The 21,376-nt window shown below is 46.9% G+C and overlaps 1 long non-coding RNA gene and 1 pseudogene across 2 annotated transcripts in view; one reads left to right on the forward strand and one right to left on the reverse strand.

The window, feature by feature from the left end:
- Window positions 1-21,376, forward strand: part of LOC309618878 — a 272,744-nt gene that overhangs the window by 75,790 nt on the left and 175,578 nt on the right. The window contains exon 10 of the long non-coding RNA XR_014238655.1: window positions 10,569-10,754. This is a non-coding gene — a long non-coding RNA (uncharacterized lncRNA). The remainder of the gene's footprint in view (window positions 1-10,568; window positions 10,755-21,376) is intronic.
- Window positions 1-21,376, reverse strand: part of LOC309618227 (myosin-13-like) — a 51,813-nt pseudogene that overhangs the window by 6,290 nt on the left and 24,147 nt on the right. Inside the window, exons 17-23 of the transcript XR_014249855.1 lie at window positions 12,372-12,489; window positions 11,431-11,617; window positions 9,303-9,429; window positions 9,098-9,216; window positions 7,199-7,401; window positions 6,689-6,871; window positions 107-256 (exon numbers count right to left, since the gene is read on the reverse strand). The product of XR_014249855.1 is annotated as a myosin-13-like (transcript). The remainder of the gene's footprint in view (window positions 1-106; window positions 257-6,688; window positions 6,872-7,198; window positions 7,402-9,097; window positions 9,217-9,302; window positions 9,430-11,430; window positions 11,618-12,371; window positions 12,490-21,376) is intronic.

Below are 21,376 nucleotides of genomic sequence, written 5' to 3' on the forward strand. Positions count from 1 at the left end.
GATTCTTCCCCTTGGAGCCCCCAGTGCCTCCTGCAGGAAGGGCCCCTGGGGGTGGTCCAGTCCCCTTCCTCAGTGCCCCGCCCTCCTTCACATCCCAGACACGTGCCTCCACCTCTTCCAGGGCAGCCTGGAGGTCTGACTTTTCTTGCTGCACTTGCTTCCTGGTCTTCTCCACTTCCTGAAGATTCTTGCTCATTTCCGCAATCTGCATGGTTAAGTCGGAAATCTCTTCTGCAAAGGACAGGCTTGATTTAGGCTGTTTTCACAGGCTCTGTCTGATAGCACAGGCATTTGCCAGGGAATTTGGGGATTGGTGATTCATTTATGACCTTCATATAGGAGAGGACAAATACAGTGAAACCTTTCGGGGGAGGTGTCGACAAGACACAGGTGTGTGGCCTCACCTGAAGATGAAGAGGGAGGAGCAACAGAACACCTGTATGACCCTGAACCTTCACACGGTAAACAAAAGGGTCACAGAGAGGACCGGGGGAGACTACTGTGGAGAAAACACATAGAATCATGGTCTCAGAAATAGAAGGGGATTTAGAGGGCATTGGATCTGGTCTAGTTTTGTAGGTCAGCGGTCTGAAATCCTAAGGGATCTAGTGACAGGATCAAGGACACAAAGCCATGTAGAGACAGAATCCATGGAAGATACGTTCTGTAGAAGAGCACGGAGCTTAGCAGACCAGTGAGCCCTCTGTTCTCGAGAACAAGGCTTGGCTGTGACTATGCCTTACATGGGGGAAGTTTGGGTCTCAGGGTAAACTGAGTGGATGTGAGGATTTTGTGGGGCATCGGGAAGAAGGAGGCTGTGGCCAAATGGGGGAGGGGTGGCCAGAAGAGAAGGGGGGCTGTCACACACCTGTGATAGGGAGAGAGCTGGGGGCTGTCACACACCTGTGATGGGGAGAGAGCTGGGGGCTGTCACATACCGGTGATAGGGAGAGAGCTGGGGGCTGTCACACACCTGTGATGGGGAGAGAGCTGGGGGCTGTCACACACCTGTGATGGGGAGAGAGCTGGGGGCTGCCACACACCTGTGATGGGGAGAGAGCTGGGGGCTGTCACATACCGGTGATGGGGAGAGAGCTGGGGGCTGTCACATACCTGTGATGGGGAGAGAGCTGGGGGCTGCCACACACCTGTGATGGGGAGAGAGCTGGGGGCTGTCACATACCGGTGATGGGGAGAGAGCTGGGGGCTGTCACATACCTGTGATGGGGAGAGAGCTGGGGGCTGTCACATACCGGTGATGGGGAGAGAGCTGGGGGCTGTCACATACCTGTGATGGGGAGAGAGCTGGGGGCTGTCACATACCGGTGATGGGGAGAGAGCTGGGGGCTGTCACATACCTGTGATGCGGAGAGAGCTAGGGGCTGTCACACACCTGTGATATGGAGACAGCTGGGGACGGTCACACACCTGTGATGGGGAGAGAGTTTGGGGCTTTCAGGCAACTGTGATGCGGTGACAGCTGGGGACTGTCAAATACCTCGGATGGGGAGAGAGTTGGGTCTGTCACTCACTTGTGATGGGGAGAGAGCTGGGGGTTGTCCCATACCTGTGATGGGGAGAGAGATGGGGACTGTCACATACCTGTGATGCTGAGACAGCTGGGGGCTGTCACATACCTGTGATGTGGAGATACTGGGGTCTGTCACATACCTGTGATGGGGAGAGATTTGGGGGCTGTCAAACACCTGTGATGGGGAGAGAGCTGGGGGCTGTGAGACACCTATGATGGGGAGAGAGATGGGGAATGTCAAATACCTGTGCCCTGGAGAGAGCTGGGGGCTGTCACATACCTGTGATGGGGAGAGAGCAGGGGGCCGTCACTTACCTGTGATGGGGAGAGAGTTGGGGCTGTCACGCACCTGTGATATGGAGACAGCTGGGGACGGTCACACACCTGTGATGGGGAGAGAGTTTGGGGCTTTCAGGCAACTGTGATGTGGTGACAGCTGGGGACTGTCAAATACTTCTGATGGGGAGAGAGTTAGGGGCTGTCACTCATCTGTGATGGGGAGAGAGCTGGGGGTTGTCCCATACCTGTTATGTGGAGACAGCTGGGGGCTGTCACATACATGTGGTGGGGAGAGAGTTGGGGGCTGTCAGGCACCTGTGATGCTGAGAGAGGTGGGGGCTGTCACATACCTGTCATGCGGAGAGAGCTGGGGGCTTACAATCACCTGCGATGGACAGAGAGCTGGGGGTTGTCAAACACCTGTGATGGGGAGATAGCTGGGGGCTTTCACTCACCTGTGATGGGGGAGACCTGGGGGCTGTCACATACGTGTGATGCGGAGAGAGATGGGGACTTTAAGACATCTCTGATGGGCAGAGAGCTGGAGGCTGTCCCATACCTGTGATGCGGAGACAGCTGGGGGCTGTCACATACCTGTGATGGGGAGAGAGTTGGCAGCTGTCCGGCACCTGTAATGCGGAGGAAGGTGGGGCCGCTCACATACCTGTGATAGGGAGAGAGCTGGATGCTGTCACATACCTGTGATGGGGAGAGAGCTGGGGGCTGTCACACACCTGTGATGGGGAGAGAGCTGGGGGCTGTCACTCACCTGTGATGGGGAGAGTGCTGGTGGCTGTCACACAAAAGTGATGTGGAGAGAGCTTGGGGCTATGACTCACCTGTGATGGGGAGAGAGCTGGGGGCTGTCAGACTCCTGTGATGCGGAGAGACCTGGGGGCTGTCAGATACCTGCGATGGGGAGAGAGCTGGGGGCTGTCACTCACCTGTGATGTGAAGAGAGCTGGGGGCTGTCACTCACCTGTAATGGGGAGAGAGATGGCGGCTGTCACTCATCTGTGAAGGGGAGAGAGCTGGGGGCTGTCACCCACCTGTGAAAGGGAGATAGCTGGGCGTTGTCACGCACCTGTGATATGGAGACACCTGTGGACGGTCACACACCTGTGATGGGGAGAGAGCTTGGGGTTGTCACATACCTCTGATTTGGAGACAGCTGTGGGCTGTCACATACCTGTGATGTGGAGAGAGCTGTGGGCTGTCACATACCTGTGATGTGGAGAGAGCTGGGGCCTGTCATATACCTGTGATGGGGAGAGAGTTGGGGCTGTCACGCACCTATGAGGCGGACATAGCTGTGGGTTGTCACATACCTATCATGGGGAGAGCTGGGGTATGTCACTCACCTGTGATGGGGAGAGAGCTGGGGGCTATCAAATTCCTGTGATGGGGATAGAGTAGGGGGCTGTCAGGCCCGTGTGATGCGGAGACAGCTGGGGGCTGTCACATACCTGTGATGGGGAGAGAGCTGGGGGCTGTCACACACCTGTGATGGGGAGAGTGCTGGGGGCTGTCACTCACCTGTGATCGGGAGAGAGTTGGGGGCTGTCACACACCTGTGAAGGGGAGAGAGATGGGGTCTGTCAAACACCTGTGATGGGGAGAGAGCTGGGGCTCACACATACTTGTGATGCGGAGACAACTAGTGGCTGTCACATACCTGTGATGTGGAGATACTGGGGTCTGTCACATACCTGTGATGGGGAGAGAGATGGGGACTGTCAAACACCTGTGATGGGGAGAGAGCTGGGGGCTGTCACACACCTGTGATGGGGAGAGAGCTGGCGGCTGTCACTCACCTGTGATGGGGAGATAGCTGGGGGCTGTCAGGCACCTGTGATGCGGAGACAGCTGGGGTTTGTCGCATACCTGTGATGGGGAGAGAGTTGCGGGCTGTTAGGCACCTGTGAGGTGGAGACACCTGGGGGCTGTCACATACCTGTGATGGGGAGAGAGCTGGGGCTCACACATACTTGTGATGCAGAGACAACTAGTGGCTGTCACATACCTGTGATGTGGAGATACTGGGGTCTGTCACATACCTGTGATGGGGGGAGAGTTGGGGGTTTTCACACACCTGTGATGGGGAGAGAGATGGGGACTGTCAAACACCTGTGATGGGGAGAGAGCTGGAGGCTGTCACATATCTGTGATGTGGAGACAGGTGGGGGCTGTCATATACCTGTGATGGGGAGAGAGATGGGGGCTGTCAGGCATCTGTAATGCGGAGACAGCTGGGGGGTCTCACATACCTGTGATTGGGAGAGTGCTGGGGGCTGTCACGCACCTGTGATGGAGAGAGAGCTGGGGGCTGTCACACATCTGTGATGGGGAGAGAGATGGGGACTATCAAACACCTGTGATGGGGAGAGAGCTGGGGGCTGTCACATTACCGGTGATTGGGAAGGGTGCTGGGGGCTGTCACTCACCTGTGATGCAGAGAGAGCTGGGGGCTGTCACCCACCTGTGAAGGGGAGAGAGCTGTGCGTTGTCACGGACCTGTGATATGGAGACAGCTGGGGACGGTCACATACCTGTGATGGGGAGAGAGCTTGGGGTTGTCACATACCTTTGATGTGGAGACAGCTGGGGGCTGTCACATACCTATAATGGGGAGAGAGCTGGGGCCTGTCACATACCTGTGAGGTGGAGACAGCTGGGGCCAGTCATATACCTGTGATTGGGAGAGAGTTGGGGACTGTCAAACACCTGTGATGGGGAGAATGCTGGGGGCTGTCACGCACCTGTGATGGGGAGAGAGCTGGGGGCTGTCACACATCTGTGATGGGGAGAGAGATGGGGACTATCAAACACCTGTTATGGGGAGAGAGCTGGGGGCTGTCACATACGGGTGATTGGGAAGGGTGCTGGGGGCTGTCACTCACCTGTGATGCGGAGAGAGATGGGGGATTTCACTCACCTGTGATGGGGAGAGAGCTAGGGGCTTTCACCCACCTGTGAAGGGGAGAGAGCTGTGCGTTGTCACGCACCTGTGATATGGAGACAGCTGGGGACGGTCACATACCTGTGATGGGGAGAGAGCTTGGGGTTGTCACATACCTGTGATTTGGAGACAGCTGGGGGCTGTCACATACCTATAATGGGGAGACAGCTGGGGGCTGTCACATACCTGTGATGTGGAGACAGCTGGGGCCTGTCATATACCTGTGATTGGGAGAGAGTTGGGGGCTGTCACACACCTGTGATGGAGAGAGAGATGGGGACTGTCACATACCTGTGATGCTGAGACAGCTGGGGGCTGTCACATACCTGTGATGGGGAGAGTGCTGGGGGCTGTCACGCACCTGTGATGGGGAGAGAGCTGGGGGCTGTCACACATCTGTGATGGGGAGAGAGATGGGGACTATCAAACACCTGTGATGGGGAGAGAGCTGGGGGCTGTCACATACCTGTGATGGGGAGAGTGCTGGAGGCTGTCACGCACCTGTGATGGGGAGAGAGCTGGGGGCTGTCACATACCTGTGATGGGGAGAGTGCTGGGGGCTGTCACGCACCTGTGATGGGGAGAGAGCTGGGGGCTGTCACACATCTGTGATGGGGAGAGAGATGGGGACTATCAAACACCTGTGATGGGGAGAGAGCTGGGGGCTGTCACATACCGGTGATTGGGAAGGGTGCTGGGGGCTGTCACTCACCTGTGATGCGGAGAGAGATGGGGGATGTCAGTCACCTGTGATGGGGAGAGAGCTAGGGGCTTTCACCCACCTGTGAAGGGGAGAGAGCTGTGCGTTGTCACGCACCTGTGATATGGAGACAGCTGGGGACGGTCACATACCTGTGATGGGGAGAGAGCTTGGGGTTGTCACATACCTGTGATGTGGAGACAGCTGGGGGCCTTAACATACCTGTGATTGGGAGAGAGTTGTGGGCTGTCACACACCTGTGATGCGGAGAGAGATGGGGACTCTCACATACCTGTGATGCTGAGACAGCTGGGGGCTGTCACATACCTGTGATGGGGAGAGAGCTGGGGGTCGTCACTTACCTGTGATGGGGAGAGAGTTGCGGCTGCCATGCACCTGTGATATGGAGACAGCTGGGGACGGTCACACACCTGTGATGGGGAGAGAGTTTTGGGCTTTCAGGCAACTGTGATGCGGTGACAGCTGGGGACTGTCAAATACCTCTGATGGGGAGAGAGCTGGGGGCTGTCACTCACCTGTGATGGGGAGAGAGCTGGGGGTTGTCCCATACCTGTTATGTGGAGACAGCTGGGGGCTGTCACATACATGTGGTGGGGAGAGAGTTGGGGGCTGTCAGGCACCTGTGATGCTGAGAGAGTTGGGGGCTGTCACATACCTGTCATGCGGAGAGAGCTGGGGGCTTACAATCACCTGCGATGGACAGAGAGCTGGGGGTTGTCAAACACCTGTGATGGGGAGAGCGCTGGGGGCCGTCACACACCTGTTATGGGGAGAGAGCTGGGGCTCACACATACCTGTGATGCGTAGACAGCTAGTGGTTGTCAGATACCTGTGATGTGGAGACAGTGGGGGCTGTAACATACCTGTGATGGGGAGAGAGTTGGGGGCTGTCAGGCACCTGTGATGTGGAGACACCTGGGGGCTGTCACATACCTGTGATGGGGAGAGAGCTGTGGGCTTACAATCACCTGTGATGGGGAGATAGCTGGTGGCTGTCACTCACCTGTGATGGCGAGAGAGCTGGGGGCTGTCACACACCTGTGAAGGGGAGAGAGATGGGGACTGTCACATACCTGTGATGCTGAGTCAGCTGGGGGCTTTTATATATCTGTGATGGGGAGAATGCTGGGGGCCGCCCCGAAGGTGTGCATCTCACACGTGTCTTGCATGGCGGCTACCGTCAATCGGTGGGAAGGACCTTATCGAAGTTCCTCCGGGTCTTGTGCAGCAGGCATAGGCGGTGTTGGCCCGCTCCAAATCCAGCATCGGGTCGTCCACCTCTCCCTGGAGCCTCTGCTTGGTTTTCTCCAAGGAAGCACACTTGGAGCTCACATTCTCTGTGTTTTCCTTTGCTTCTTGGAGCCTCTGGGCCAGTTTTTTTCTAAGAGAACCAGGTTTGTTGTTGTTGACAAAGGTGGACCATTTCAGAAGTAATTATCCGATCAGAAGGGAACTGAGCCATCTATGAAGGACTGGAACTTGATAAGACCTAGAGTGTGATGATTGGACAGTAAGTGTCACCTGAAGAATCCCCAAATGGGCAAAGCAGTCACCTAGGAGGCGCCATGGGCAAGTACCCTGGGAGAGGGGCAGGGAGAGCAGGTCTGCGTGTTTAAGAAAACTCACAGGCCTGGGGAGGAAGAGAAGGTCTGTCCTCTGTCCCTTCCCTTGTGTCTTAGGGTCGTCTCTCTTCCTGTAACCTGGGAGCCCCTGCTTGGCCTCCTCCAGCTCCTCTGTGCGCTGGATGGCGTCCGTCTCGTACTTGGTCCTCCACTGGGCCACCTCGCTGTTGGCCTTGGACAGCGCCCTCTGCAGCTCGGCCTTGGCTTCCTGCTCCTCCTCATACTGTCCCCGCAGCAGGTCACAGTCGTGGCGGGAGGACCGCAGGGCGTGGGCCAGGGCGCTCTTGGCCTGCGGAATCACAGTGGTGACAAATTGCAAAAATGTGTGGCCATTTTCCAAGTTAAGGTCTTTTTGTTTCAACCAGTGTTTCCCAACTTGAATCACTCCCTTGCTGCCTTCACAAACTTTGCTGTAGCAGTATATCTCCTGTTTTATTTACTTCTTTTTTTAAAAAGTTGACTACTTTATTATATTTAAATATATTTATTTAAATGGAAAACCATTAACATTTGCCATAAACAGAAGATAACCATAATAAATGCAATGGAGGTAAGGCGGTGTTATCACCTCCTGGTGAAGTACTTTGCTGCTGTGCCTCTGTGTCTGAGGCCTACTCTCTGCGTCTTAATGAGGAAGATACACCAGTGTTAGAGAGATGGTATCCAAAGTTAGACCTTTTCCTTATTTAATCAGAAGAATTGAAGTAGAATTGGAAAGGGAATAATTTTCTCACTACTTAATGCAGTGTTATGGAGTACTGTGACCATGAAAACCCCAAAAGCATCTTTTGGTGTCACCAGTGGGCTGTGTCCCCACCCGGGAACTCTGACATGAGCTATGCCGTTTCCACAGCTCTGCCACCTCTTCCCAAGCAGGAGAGGGACATGCCCAGAGGCCTCCATCACTCACTCCCACCTGGTCGGGAAGACAATGTAGCTCTCATTATAATGGTCACAAAATACTTTCTGGTCAACCCAGTGCAATAACTCATACATTTTTATCCTTTTAAAGACACAAGTAAACAACAAAATTTTGCCCAGGAAGGAAAGCTTAGCTGCATCCTGGCCAGAGGACAGCCTTGCTCCTGTAATGGACCTTCTCAGGTTCTGGTTCTCTCCACTCCCCCTGCCTCCACCCAGTCTACCAAATACCCCTACCCTATAATAGGAAGATGGGAGACAAATATAGCACTTCTTTTTTGGAAGGGGCAGATGGAATGTGGTGGAATTCCAAGAGACTGCCCTGTAAGTTTTAGCTGGCACATGGTAACCTCAGAATTACACTCATGCAGTTTTGCGGACTTCTGGATTCCTATTCTAGTGCTCAAACACCCATCAACAGCATTTACTAAGCACCTACTGTGTGCACTGTTCTGTGTGCTGTACTTACTGTTTACCGTGACAGTGGGGAAAAATAATTCTTGCCCTTTAGAAGTTTACAGATTAGTGGGAAGACATGAATTATAAACATAAATATCTTGATATTGATGTCAAGAGGGTGATAATGGTGTTCATGTTTATGCAAATGTCCCAAGGGTGCTCCAAATGTGGTCTTTTGGAGGAGGGGGGCTTAACTGTGGGTGTTGTAGCTGGTGATACACAAAGAGTGATGAAGGAGAAAGAGGAGGGCATTTTAAGGGGCTGGGATGAATTGCTGGGCAGAGTGAAAGAATGCACAGAGGCAGAGATGCCCAAGCTAGTACAGTGATGGGGAGGGGATACCCCTGGCTGGGGAGGGGAGTTTATCAGCCCCTCCAGTGGGGAAGAGAGGAGCTCTGGGGATGGAGCACCCTGGGAGAGTTTTCTAGCTCTGAAGAAGGAGATCCAATGCCAAGGTCCTGTAACCTCCAAGAACAGGTTCCTTCTACTCCAAGGAAGAGAGGAGGAGCATCAGACTTCATGATGCAGCAGTGCCCCCAGTCGGCCTTGTGACTTCTCAGGTTCTACCTGACTCTGCCTTCCTAAACAGAGGCAACCATCCTTACCTTGGTTTCTTCTTCTCGCTGCCTCTTAAGCTCCTCCAGCTGCCGGGTGAGGGCCTGCTAGCTTTTGGTTAGCTGTGAAATCACAGCCTTCTTCTCTTCCACTCGGTGGCTCCGCTCCCCTGGCAAACAGATATGGCCCCGCGTCAGAGTTTGGACCACCCTCTCCCACGGCCCAGTGGGACCACTGGGCCCTGCCCATCCTCACCATTTTGGGTCTGCAGCCTCGCCTTCTGCATGTTCAGATCATGGATTAACTGTGTCTGTTGGTCATCCTTGGCCTTGATTTCATTAAATTGGTCTTCCACAGTCCGGCACATTCTTTCCACATTACTCTTTGAAAAGAAAAGAAAAAGCCCACATGAATGGGAAGAATGGGTCCCTGGTGCCCAGTATTGAACGTTCGACAGTTTAGCTTCTCATTAGGTAAAATAAGAATAAAAATACAGAACACATAAAGGTCAGTTTAAAAAATTGGTCATTTCAGGTTTTCTTTATTTTTATGTGTGATTGCTGCTTAATCACCAATATCTTGGAACATCAGCTTTTGATAGATAAGTATTTACTGGTTTGTAAACAAACCTTTGAGAAGATGACACTCAAAGGAACCATGGGATCTTCTTACAGTATAGTAATTTTACTGATGTGAATAATATTACCTTCTGATATGCCTGTGTGCAAGCAATATATTCAGGTGATGGTGTTGAGCATTTTATTTAATTATTAAAAAGGAGATGGCATGGGGGGATTCACCCCACAGCCTCCAGGTGGCCTGTATTTTTTTTGAAGTTTGTTTAAAAACCTCATATATGTTGTAGACCTCTTCCTTCCTCCTCTCACCTCATATAACATAAAATAAATACATCAAGCATGTATTCGTCTTTAGACTTCCAAGTGTGATATGGCAGCAGGAGAGGAAGGGATATTAGATTCAAAGGAAACCCTCAAGGAGCTTAGGGTATCTTTGAGAAGAAGACATATGAACATGAAATAATTAAATCAGGGGAGTTGGACAAGGGATGTTGACTCACAAGGAGAAAGATCAAAGGCTACACCAACTTTAAACATATAAAGCAATATAAAGTGCCTCTGGCACTGTATTTAAAAATTGAAAACGGAAAGCAGACAGCAGTGGTGGTGACAGGGAGGTTGTAAAGAGGTGCTGTTGATAGGCACAGCATGTGGGTGATCCTGGGGTTTCTTGTAACTCAGCAACCTGGCCTGGCTTGGCGAGAGGGAGAGAGAGAGAGAGAGAGAATATAAACACAACTTCTTAGAGGGAGACAAAACCCAAGAAGGGCAGAAAAATGGGGAAATCAGAAAGAGAGAAAAAGGAGTTGCAGTCAGGGAGTGGGGAAGAAATTAAGAGAAATCATGGGCAGTGTGAACCCAGACCCTAAACAAGGACAGCAAGGGGTACCATGGAGGCCACTTTAATTCTCTGATCCAAATCTCCTGTTTCTTTTCTCCACAGACACCCGGACCTTTTGGGCAACCCTCTGCAGGAGGCCCACGGCCCCTCATCTGGGGTCACTGCTTTTTCCAGCCCAGCTGAGCCGCCCAAGTGCAGCCTCGAGCACCCAGGAATGAGGGTAGCTCTTGAATTCAGGAGCACAAGTTGCTGTCTGAGGAAGCCTTTCCTTGGAAGTTACATGCAGAGGTGGGTGAAGTTTAAGCTTCAGGGCCCTCTTTTGCATGGGCCCCAGATAATGCAGAAGGTTCTAGATGAGGATGGGAAGCTGGGTGCAAACAAGAATATATTTCTAGGTAGGCATTTCCGGCACATGGCCAGAAGAGTTCTCAGAAGACCATGACCTGAGTCTCCAAAGCACCAGTAATTTGTGGCTTATTTTTCTCATTCTAAGTAAATATTTACTTTCATGCTTCATTTTGTATTCATAATGTTGTGTACATTTTTCTTAAAGAGGCCCTCCTCTCCTGAATTTTATGTGCTTCAAGCGCCACAAAACCTGGATCCACCCCTGATGTCATGCATAATGTCACACTGGCTCTGCCTCCCCGGGACTAATATTGTGGGCTAAGAAGGTGGTGGGCCCAGCAAGGCTCCTTGGTGCAATCCATCCACGAGTTTAGTTCTAGAAAATGCCAGACGGATTGGAAGCTTTCGGGAAAGACTGTATGGGTGATAAGACCTTGAGTGGTAGCAGATCTTTGGATCAGGGTTTGGGTGACTTGAATGAATTTGGGGAACGAGGAGTAGGTGGGAGTGGGAGAGGGTTTCTGTTTGGAACATGCAGTGAGTTGGAGGCAGTGAACTACACACGCCCACCGGGCAGGTGGATGTACTGCGTAGCGTTTGCAGAAGCATCAGGTACCTTTGACTTGGAGATGGTCTCGATGTTACTGGCCAGGTCATCAGTCTCCATCTTCATCTCACTCTTCTCCTTCTCCAGAGTGGTCTGGGAGCTGACCTTGGAATCACTTGGGGCCAGCCCAGCCCTCTGCATAGGGTCATCTCCCCAGCAAAAGAATCCCAGGTTAGGGTCGGGAATGGGCAGGGATAGTTAGGGAGTTTGGGATTGACATGTACACACTGCTGTATATAAAACAGATAACCAACAAGGACCTACTGTATAGCACAGGGAACTCTGCTCAATATTATGAAACAGCCTAAACAGGAAAAGAATTTGAAAAAAAAATAGATACATGTATAACTGAATCACTTTGCTGTACACCTGAAACTAACACAACATTGTTAATCACCCATGCTCCAATATAAAATAAAAAGTTAAAAAAAATCATAACCGGGGCTTCGCTGGTGGTGCAGTGGTTGAGAGTCTGCCTGCCAATGCAGGGGATGCGGGTTCGAGCCCTGGTCTGGGGGGATCCCGGGGGATCCCGCATGCCGCAGAGCGACTGGGCCCGTGAGCCACGATTGCTGAGCCTGTGTGTCTGGAGCCTGTGCTCCTCAACAAGAGAGGCCGCGATAGTGAGAGGCCCACGCACCACGATGAAGAGTGGCCCCCACTTGCCGCGGCTGGAGGAAGCCCTCGCACAGAAACAAAGACCCAACAGCCATAAATAAATAAAAAATAAAAATAAAAAAAAATGTAATTATAATTTACTTAAAAAAAATCATAACCAAAAAAATGAATAAATAAAAGATCTCACTAAGGTTATTAAAAAAAAAAAGTCAAGAATCCCAGGGAAACCCTGGGAGGCTTGTGAGCTCACCAAACACCCAGCTCCAGGAGTGCCTGTGGGGAATGCAAAAGGTACCCTCAAAAGGAGAGAGCTGCAAAGACAGGTGACCTACCGCTGTTTGAAGTCAACATAGAGGATCCGGCTGGGGAACCCTTTCCTGAAAATCCGGATGCCCTCCAGGACCCCGTTATAGCGCAGCTGGTGCAGGACCAAGTGGTGGTCCATCACGCCTGGGGAGAGAATGGCCCGGGGCATGTTTGGCTTTTTCCTTGTTTCCTTTGGTTATCTGGGCACGATGAGACACCCCAACACGCCCAGACTTGAGTGGGAAGGTTTGAGGCCAGTTCCTTTCCAGAGGGATGGGGATGGAGGCTGGACCCCGCCTACAGTCTCACAGTAGAAATAATCTCAATGCCTTGGGGAGACTCTAGCACCCCATAACCATAGGACTAAAAACCAAAATATTAATCTTTGCCCTGTTCATGGCCCTTGACCGTGATGAAGATGGAATGGTTGTCTCCATCTAGAAATGCTTCTCATAATTATTATTATTCTTATGATAATAATAGTCATATTATTATTACTATAATTGACAGCCAACATTTACTGAGTGTTCACAATGTGTTTGGCCCTATTTTCTTTTGTTTTATTTTATTTTATTAGTTCCTTGGTAGCCTAATAAATAATCAGTTGTAAGAGTTTCATGGGAATACACAAAGAAGTCTTCTCTATCATGAGAGTATTGTGTTTGAGATCTATTGATCAGACTGACCATATAATTTATTATATTGCATGCACTCTTACATATTTTGGTCTACCTCATTAATCATGAACTGACAGAGTTTATTTAAATTCACCTACAACTATTGTTGTAGTGCTATCTACCAGCATTTAAAAAACATTGAGGTGTGAGGGATTAACCAAGATGGCAGAGTAGAAGGACGTGCTCTCACTCCCTCTTGCGAGAGCACCAGAATCACAACTGGCTGCTGGACAATCATCGACAGGAAGACACTGGACTTCACCAAGAAGGATACCCTACGTCGAAGGACAGAGGAGAAGCCACAGTGAGACGGTAGGAGGGGCGCAATCAGAGTAAAATCAAAACCCATAACTGCTGGGTGGGTGACTCAGAGACTGGCGAACACTTATTCCATGGAAGTCCACCCACTGGAGTGAAGGTTCTGAGCCCCACGTCAGGCTTCCCAACCTGGGGGTCCAGCAACGGGAGGAGGAATTCATAGAGAATCAGACTTTGAAGCCTAGTAGGAATTGATTGCAGGACTTCGACAGGACTGGGGGAAACAGAGACCCCACTCTTGGAGGGTGCACACGGAAGAGTGTGCGCATTGGGACCCAGGGGAAGGAGCAGTGACCCCGGGGGAGACTGAACCAGATGTACCTGCTAGTGTTGGAGGGTCTCCTGCAGAGGCGGGGGCTGGCTCTGTTTCACCGTGGGGACAAGGACAATGGCAGCGGAGGTTCTGGGAAGTACTCCTTGGCGTGAGCCCTCCCAGAGTCTGCCATTAGCCCCACCAAAGAGCCCAGGTAGGCTCCAGTGTTGGGTTGCCTCAGGCAAAACAACCAACAGGGAGGGAACCCAGCCCCACCCATCAACAGTCAAGTGGATTAAAGTTTTACGGAGCTCTGATGCCACAGCAACAGTCAGCTCTACCCACCACCAGAGCCTCCCATCAAGCCTCTTAGGTAGCCTCAACCACCAGAGTGCAGACAGCAGAAGCAAGAAAAACTACAATCCTGCAGCCTGTGGACCAAAAACCACAGTTACAGAAAGATTGACAAGATGAAAAGGCAGAGAGCTATATACCAGATGAAGGAACAAGAAAAAAACCCCAGAAAAACAACTAAATGAAGTGGAGACAGGCAACCTTCCAGAAAAAGAATTCAGAATAATGATAGAGAAGATGATCCAGGACCTCGGAATAAGAATGGAGGCAAAGATTGAGAAGATGCAAGAAATGATTAACAAAGACCTAGAAGAATTAAAGAACAAACAAACAGAGATGGCCAATACAATAACTGAAATGAAAACTACACTAGAAGGAATCAATAGCAGAATAACTGAGGCAGAAGAACGGATAAGTGCCCTGGAAGACAGAATGGTGGAATTCACTGCTGCGGAACAGACTAAAGAAAAAAGAATGAAAAGGAATGAAGACAGCCTACGAGACCTCTGGGACAACATTAAACGCAACAACATTCACATTATAGGGGTCCCAGAAGGAGAAGAGAGAGAGAAAGGACCAGAGAAAATATCTGAAGAGATTATAGTCGAAAACTTCCCTAACATGGGAAAGGAAATAGCCACCCAAGTCCAGGAAGCGCAGAGAGTCCCATACAGGATAAACCCAAGGAGAAACAAGCCGAGACACATAGTAATCAAAGTGGCAAAAATTAAAGACAAAGAAAAATTATTGAAAGCAGCAAGGGAAAAACGACAAATAACATACAAGGGAACTCCCATAAGGTTAACAGCTGATTTCTCAGCAGAAACTCTACAAGCCAGAAGGGAGTGGCATGATATACTTAAAGTGATGAAAGGGAAGAACCTACAACCAAGATTACTCTACCTGGCAAGGATCTCATTTAGATTGGATGGAGAAATCAAAAGCGTTACAGACAAGCAAAAGCTAAGAGAATTCAGCACCATCAAACCAGCTCTACAACAAATGGTAAAGGAACTTCTCTAAGTGGGAAACACAAGAGAAGAAAAGGACCTACAAAAACAAACCCAAAACAATTAAGAAAATGGTCATAGGAACATACATATCGATAATTACCTTAAACATGAATGGACTAAATGCTCCAACCAAAAGACACAGGCTTGCTGGATGGATACAAAAACAAGACCCATATATATGCTGTCTACAAGAGACCCACTTTAGACCTAGGGACACATACAGACTGAAAGTGAGGGGATGGAAAAAGATATTCCATGCAAATGGAAATCAAAAGAAAGCTGGAGTAGCTATACTCATATCAGATAAAATAGACTTTAAAGAATGTTACAAGAGACAAGGAAGGACACTACATATTGATCAAGGGAGCAATCCAAGAAGAAGATACAGGGCTTCCCTGGTGGCGCAGTGGTTGAGAATCTGCCTGCCAATGCAGGGGACACGGGTTCGGGCCCTGGTCCGGGAAGATCCCACATGCCACGGAGCAACTAAGCCCGTGAGCCACAATTACTGAGCCTGCGCGTCTGGAGCCTGTGCTCCGCAACAAGAGAGGCCGCAACAGTGAGAGGCCCGCGCACCGCGATGAAGAGTGGCCCCCGCTTGCCGCAACTGGAGAAAGCCCTCGCACAGAAACGAAGACCCAACACAGCCAAAAATAAATAAATAAATAAATAAATAATTAATTTTAAAAAAAAAAGTTAAAAAAAAAAAAAGAAGATACAACAATTATAAATAGACATGCACCCAACATAGGAGCACCTCAATACATAAGGCAACTGCTAACAGCTACAAAAGAGGAAATTGACAGTAACACAATAATAGTGGGGGACTTTAACAACACCTCACTTACACCAATGGACAGATCATCCAAAATGAAAATAAATAAGGAAACAGAAGCTTTAAATGACACAATAGACCAGATAGATTTAATTGATATTTATAGGACATTCCATCCAAAAACAGCAGATTACACGTTCTTCTCAAGTGCACACGGAACATTCTCCAGGATAGATCACATCTTGGGTCACAAATGAAGCCTCAGTAAATTTAAGAAAATTGAAATCATATCAAGCATCTTTTCTGACCACAACGCTATGAGATTAGAAAGGAATTACAGGGAAAAAAACGTAAAAAAGACAAACACATGGAGGCTAAACAATACGCTACTAAATAACCAAGAGATCACTGAAGAAATCAAAGAGGAAATCAAGAAATACCTAGAGACAAATGACAATGAAAACACGACGACCCAAAACCTATGGGATGCAGCAAAAGCAGTTCTAAGAGGGAAGTTTATAGCTATACAAGCCTACATCAAGAAACAGGAAACATCTCGAATAAACAACCTAACCTTGCACCTAAAGCAATTAGCGAAAGAAGAACAAAAAAACCCCAAAGCTAGCAGAAGGAAAGAAATCATAAAGATCAGATCAGAAATAAATGAAAAAGAAATGAAGGAAACAATAGCAAAAATCAATGAAACTAAAAGCTGGTTCTTTGAGAAGATAAACAAAATTGATAAGCCATTAGCCAGACTCATCAAGAAAAAGAGGGAGAGGACTCAAATCAATAAAATCAGAAATGAAAAAGGAGAAGTTACAACAGACACCGCAAAAATACAAAGCATTCTAAGAGACTACTACAAGCAACTTTATGCCAATAAAACGGACAACCTGGAAGAAATGGACAAATTCTTAGAAAGGTATAACCTTCCAAGACTGAACCAGGAAGAAACGGAAAATATAAACAGACCAATCACAAGTAATGAAATTGAAACTGTGATTAAAAATCTTCCAACAAACAAAAGTCCAGGACCAGATGGCTTCACAGGTGAATTCTATCAAACATTTAGAGAAGAGCTAACACCTATCCTTCTCAAACTCTTCCAAAAAATTGCAGAGGAAGGAACACTCCCAAACTCATTCTATGAGGCCACCATCACCCTGATACCAAAACCAGACAAAGACACTACAAAAAAAAGAAAATTACAGACCAATATCACTGATGAATATAGATGCAAAAATCCTCAACAAAATACTAGCAAACAGAATCCAACAACACATTAAAAGGATCATACACCACGATCAAGTGGGATTTATCCCAGGGATGCAAGGATTCTTCAATATACGCAAATCAATCAATGTGATACACCATATTAACAAATTGAAGAATAAAAACCATATGATCATCTCAATAGATGCAGAAAAAGCTTTTGACAAAATTCAACACCCATTTATGATAAAAACTCTCCAGAAAGTGGGCACAGAGGGAACCTACCTCAACATAATAAAGGCCATATATGACAAACCCACAGCAAACATCATTCTCAACGGTGAAAAACTGAAAGCATTTCCTCTAAGATCAGGAACGAGAGAAGGATGTCCACTCTCACCACTATTATTCAACATAGTTCTGGAAGTCCTAACCACGGCAATCAGAGAAGAAAAAGAAATAAAAGGAATACAAATTGGAAAAGAAGAAGTAAAACTGTCACTGTTTGCGGATGACATGATACTATACATAGAGAATCCTAAAACTGCCACCAGAAAACTGCTAGAGCTAATTAATGAATATGGTAACGTTGCAGGATACAAAATTAATGCACAGAAATCTCTTGCATTCCTATACACTAATGATGAAAAATCTGAAAGAGAAATTATGGAAACACTCCCATTTACCACTGCAACAAAAAGAATAAAATACCTAGGAATAAACCTACCTAGGGAGACAAAAGACCTGTATGCAGAAAACTATAAGACACTGATGAAAGAAATCAAAGATGATAGCAACAGATGGAGAGATATACCATGTTCTTGGATTGGAAGAATCAACATTGTGAAAATGACTATACCACCCAAAGCAATCTACAGATTCAATGCAATCCCTATCAAATTACCAATGGCATTTTTTACGGAGCTAGAACAAATCATCTTAAAATTTGTATGGAGACACAAAAGACCCCGAATAGCCAAAGCAGTCTTGAGGGAAAAAAACGGAGCTGGAGGAATCAGACTCCCTGACTTCAGACTCTACTACAAAGCTACAGTAATCAAGACAATATGGTGCTGGCACAAAAACAGAAACATAGATCAATGGAACAAGATAGAAAGCCCAGAGATAAACCCACGCGCCTATGGTCAACTAATCTATGACAAAGGAGGCAAAGATATACAATGGAGAAAAGACAGTCTCTTCAATAAGTGGTGCTGGGAAAACTGGACAGCTACATGTAAAAGAATGAAATTAGAACACTCCCTAACACCATACACAAAAATAAACTCAAAATGGATTAGAAACCTAAATGTGAGAATGGACACTATAAAACTCTAAGAGGAAAACATAGGAAGAACACCCTTTGACATAAATCACAGCAAGATCTTTTTTGATCCACCTCCTAGAGTAATGGAAATAAAAACAAAAATAAACAAATGGGACCTAATGAAACTTCAAAGCTTTTGCACAGCAAAGGAAACCATAAACAAGACGAAAAGACAACCCTCAGAATGGGAGAAAATATTTGCAAACGAATCAACGGACAAAGGATTAATCTCCAAAATATATAAACAGCTCATTCGGCTCAATATTAAAGAAACAAACACCCCAATCCAAAAATGGGCAGAAGACCTAAATAGACATTTCTCCAAAGAAGACATACAGACGGCCACGAAGCACATGAAAAGATGCTGAACATCACTAATTATTAGAGAAATGCAAATCAAAACTACAACGAGGTATCACCTCACACCAGTTAGAATGGGCATCATCAGAAAATCTACAAACAACAAATGCTGGAGAGGGTGTGGAGAAAAGGGAACCCTCTTGCACTGTTGGTGGGAATGTAAATTGACACAGCCACTATGGAGAACAATATGGAGGTTCCTTAAAAAACTAAAATTAGAATTACCATATGACCCAGCAATCCCACTACTGGGCATATACCCAGAGAAAACCGTAATTCAAAAAGACACATGCACCCGAATGTTCATTGCAGCACTATTTACAATAGCCAGGTCATGGAAGCAACCTAAATGCCCATCAACAGACGAATGGATAAAGAAGTTGTGGTACATATATACAATGGAATATTACTCAGCCATGAAAAGGACCGAAATTGAGTCATTTGTTGAGGCGTGGATGGATCTAGAGACTGTCATACAGAGTGAAGTAAGTCAGAAAGAGAAAAACAAATATCGTATATTAATGCATGTATGTGGAACCTAGAAAAATGGTACAGATGAGCCGGTTTGCAGGGCAGAAGTTGAGATACAGATGTAGAGAACGGACATATGGACACCAAGGGGGGAAAACTGCGGTGGGGTGGGGATGGTGGTGTGCTGAATTGGGCGGTTGGGATTGACATGTATACACTGATGTGTATAAAATTGATGCCTAATAAGAACCTGCAGTATAAAAAAAGAAACAAACAAAACAACTAACACTAAACTTTCATTGGGTTATTTGTATGGAAATATGTTAATATAAATGTTTCAGACAGTACATGAAATTTCTAAAAATCTTATATGTTCTGGTATAATGTTATAAGTCATAATCCTAGTTATTACTTTAAAATGTATATCTCAGAAATAACTAATTTTCTTGTCAACTGCATTATTATGAACTTTCATCAGATCTTTAACCGTGGTCATTTTTAAGTCTTTCGTCATTTACAGACAGTTCTGGGTGTACTCTGATGCTTTTGCAAATATGTTCCTATAAAAGGGTTTCATCTTCAAGAAATTCATGGAAAAGACTCTGACAAGTACAGGCTTCTGGTAACTGACTGTACTGCTGAACTGAATGAATAAGCATTTTCAGAACTCTAATGAAAAACTGATGAACTCATAAAAGTGCTAACAAAAGATCAAGATAAAAAAAAACTTAATTACATGGGACTGAGTGAACTGATGAGGATGAGTATAATTTTTGTGACTTTCTGTTTGAATTAAAAAAAAAAAATCCCACAAGGACTCAGAGGCAAAGAATGTACAAATCAATTTTCACTGCAAAGTAAAGGAGCTGTTACAGTGGAGGATTACTGGACTGAATGTCAATATTATGACATAGTATGAGTGTGTTTCATGTTTGGTAATTGCAATCATTGTTGCTTTTGTTGTGGTCATCCATGTACAATGCTTGGTGTCAGTCTATTTATCTCTTGTAAAAATAAAATACAGTGTGTGTGTGTGAAAAAAAAAATTGAGGTGTAATTGGCATATAACATTTTACTAGTTTCAGCTGTACAACATATTGATTCGATATTTGTATATATTTTGAGATGATCACCACAATAAGTCTGGTTAACCTCCGTCAACATACATAGTTACAATTTTTTTTGTTCTTGTGGTGGGACCTGTTTCAAATGCTTTACGTGTACTGGCTTACTTAATTCTCACAACAGCCCTCTAAGGCAGGTTAAATGAGTTAATATTTACAAAATGAGTCAACACTTTGTAAGCGCTCACTCAATAAATAAATGAATTAATAACTAAGTGAATGCATAAAGAAAATGCCATTTTAATCCTCCTTTTATAGACCAGAAGGCTAAAGGACTCAGCTGCGGTCCCTTGGGCAGTAATAGGTGGAGCTGGGATCCTTTCCTTGATCATCTAATTCCTCTGCTCTCCTGTAACATTGCTGAAGCAGGACCTTGATGCCAGAAGCCCAGCCTTTGGGATTCAACAGCTTGGCTGGTGAGAGAGCTGCCTCGTAGCCACAGTCTGTGTGATGGTTTGTTCTTTCCTTTGTGACAAATGGCCCTGAAACTCAGCCATATTTGTGAATCCAGGATTGGTGATGGTCAAAGGTCTACTGTACCACATGGTGTTCTATGTCTATATAGCTGGTCTCTGACTCTCAGTTTTCTCATTTATAAAATGGAGATGATTATGCTTATCTTGCAGTGAACTGCTGTAAACAGTAGAGATAACATAATAATGGGACTGCATTAGGCTCAGAAAACAGTTGTTAGTGATGCTGTTTTTATTATGGAACACCTAAGCTGATTATTTGCCAAATATAGTGGCTCTTCACTTTGGGGGGAAAGGTTTTTAAGAATCTTATGAAAGGTATGGATTTAATGTACCTATATATGTACATAATACTTTGGATATAATTTCATAGTAGGGATGCCAGATAAAATATGCCCGGGATGCCCAGTTGAATTTGAATTTCAGAGAAACAGTAAATGCTTTTTTTTTTTTTTAGTATAAGTATATCCCAAATATTGCATGGGTCATATTTATACTAAGAAATTTTTCATTGTCTCATCTGAAATTCGAATTTAATGGGGCGTCTCGTGGTTTTAATTTGCTAAATCTGGCAGCCCTATTTCATAGACTGAGAAGTGATAAAGGCTATCATGATCCTGTCCTCAGGGAAACACACATGCACGTGCACACAGACACATGTACATACTCAC

This window comes from Balaenoptera borealis, assembly GCF_965194805.1.
Source record: "Balaenoptera borealis genome assembly, chromosome: 20".
NCBI lineage: Eukaryota > Metazoa > Chordata > Mammalia > Artiodactyla > Balaenopteridae > Balaenoptera > Balaenoptera borealis.